The following is a 2500-nucleotide window of genomic DNA, read 5'->3' as shown; positions in this document are numbered from 1 at the left end:
TCTACATGCATATCATTTATTCTATCTATCTATCTATCTATCTATCTATCCATCTATCTATTTATCTATCTATCTTAAATCTTCCAATCTACTTATCCATTCATCGTCCTCATAAATTGCAAGATCTCCAATGCTGCCAAGAATTAATATCCCATAATAGCACTTTTGTTTTATTTAATTTCTACTACTATCAGGTGTATATTTGCCCAATCCCAGAAATCTGTGCTTATGTATCATTGTCTTACATCCTTTTTCTTTTCTTCTGGCACCAAAATCTGTGGATAAAACAAAAGAGAATTTGCTTAAATCACATATAAATATCACAGGATCTCTAAGTGTACATTTATACGTCATGATACTTGACTTTAAAGGCAGCATAAATGGACTGGGGGTGGTAACATGAGTACAGAAAATAAAAGAAAGGCAGCAAAGACAATAAATTACTATATTGCTGCTGAATATTAAAAAAAAAGGAAATAAGGAGCAAAAAAAAAAGGATAATAAGAAAATACCATAGTCTCTCATTCCATCACCTATAAATTAAAAAAAAAAATGGTGTCCATACTAAATTTTTATCCCAGGCGTATAAATATTATGTGAAATTTTCTTTGGTTACCATAAAAACGAACGATTTCTTCCAGACAGTTTTAGAAGTCAGTGCAACTAACACAAATAGAGGCCATAAAGTCTCAAATAGCTTTCTAAGAGGAAACCAAATGGCGTCTGGAGTGAAGGTTTTACTGTTTTCTATAGGTGAATTGAACACGCCATATATAGTTTTAGGGTCTAGGCCAGCGGAAACTTGTCTGTGTTTTCACAAAAGAGGATCGTGAACTACCCACCAAACCTGCAAGGTAAAAAAAAACGACAGAACTTTTATTTCAAGTAATGTGTATGAAAATCTCCCTATCCTCTCCATGTATCCATAATCCACAGTAAAGTATGTAAGACTATGGATATTTCTGCAGCAAAAACAAAAGAAAAAAGTATGTCTAGAACCTTGGATTCATCAACTTGGCGTTGATTGAGATTGTCCTTGAGACAGTATGAGGCAAGGCACCAGGCTAGCACTAATTGTTTCTTTTTTTTTTCTCCTGTTTGGGTTGGTTTTATTTATTATTATTATTGTTTTCTTTCTTTTGCACTAATTTAAACTAAACACAACATGGCTAATCTAAACCATGTTCATGCATTCACAAGTCTTTCTGTTTTTGTTTTTGTAATCTCTTTATATAACAAAGCCATCATTGCATTTCTAGACCTTATAGGGGGTGTGCGTATTGCAAATGATGTATGTAGGGAGCGTAGCGAAAATAATACATTATACAATTATACAAATATAATGTAAATAACTAAATTGAATTGTCCCCAGAGGAAACTGACGCTAATGCATCTTGTGTTTGCTTTCCATATCGTGCAATGTAGAATGGTGGGAATTAGCAATGGATTATGTATTAAGAAACCCGTTATTACAGGTAGTGTTACATTAAATATGCATAAACATAATTTTTAAAAAATATTTACTTAAGCTTTTTTACAAACTTTAAATACTTTCAGTACTAATATAACGTTTTGTTATGGGAACCATACATATACGTTCAGCTATAAGAGTGTGTATGTATGTATGTATGTATGTATGTATGTATGTATGTGTGTGTATATATATATATATATATATATATATATATATATATATATATATATATATATAGCAACTAAATTAAAATTTAAAATATGAATACATAATTTGCATGCACTTGATTGTAGCATTAACTGTACGTATTAATATCCTAATTATAATAAGAACTAGGTCTGACTGTTTCAAGGGGAGATCCCTATTACCTGTATTTTCACCTATTCATAGGTTTTACAAGAGAAAGAGGGTAGGGGGAGGACTGTTTAAGAATTTCTTGATTATTTTAGCTGCACAGAAGCCCTACGACTTTATATATGGAAAAGAGAACTCTATTCTGTATGTAATTAGGTGTATTTGTAAGAAAGAAAGTGGCAACGGTACACGAGTAAAATGAGATGTGGACCTTCTTTTTATTGTTTTCTCGACAGCATTTCAGGACAGAATAATACAAATACAATGCAATTTATTTCCAGTAGGTGAAAAAATAAGAAATAAGCATACGATGTTCTTCCTATTCTAGAGGAATAAAACTTTCCTACCCCCCATAAAATGCGAGTATTACCTCTGTATCTGCCTTCTCCTCCATGGGCTTGCGTTTTGTTCCTGGGTAAACAAAACTGAAGCCTTTCTCCTTTGTTCAACTTGAAGGTCCCTGAGTCTATACCCCGCACAGCCCGATAGATGGCGCCCTTGCTCCACGCTCATTTCCCACTCTCCCTACAACTTGACCCCTGTGACGCCACCCGCGTCTGAATCACCAAGGCCATTTTCACTCCTCATTGGCCTGGCAGTCACGTGGTGGGGGCCAATGCGTGGATAATTATGGTGCTGATATTTTTTCCCTAAAAAAAAAGATGTCAGCCC

The sequence above is a fragment of the Crinia signifera genome, chromosome 2 (assembly GCF_055691185.1).
Source record: "Crinia signifera chromosome 2, ASM5569118v1, whole genome shotgun sequence".
Taxonomy (NCBI): Eukaryota; Metazoa; Chordata; class Amphibia; order Anura; family Myobatrachidae; genus Crinia; species Crinia signifera.
This window is presented reverse-complemented; position numbering follows the sequence as displayed.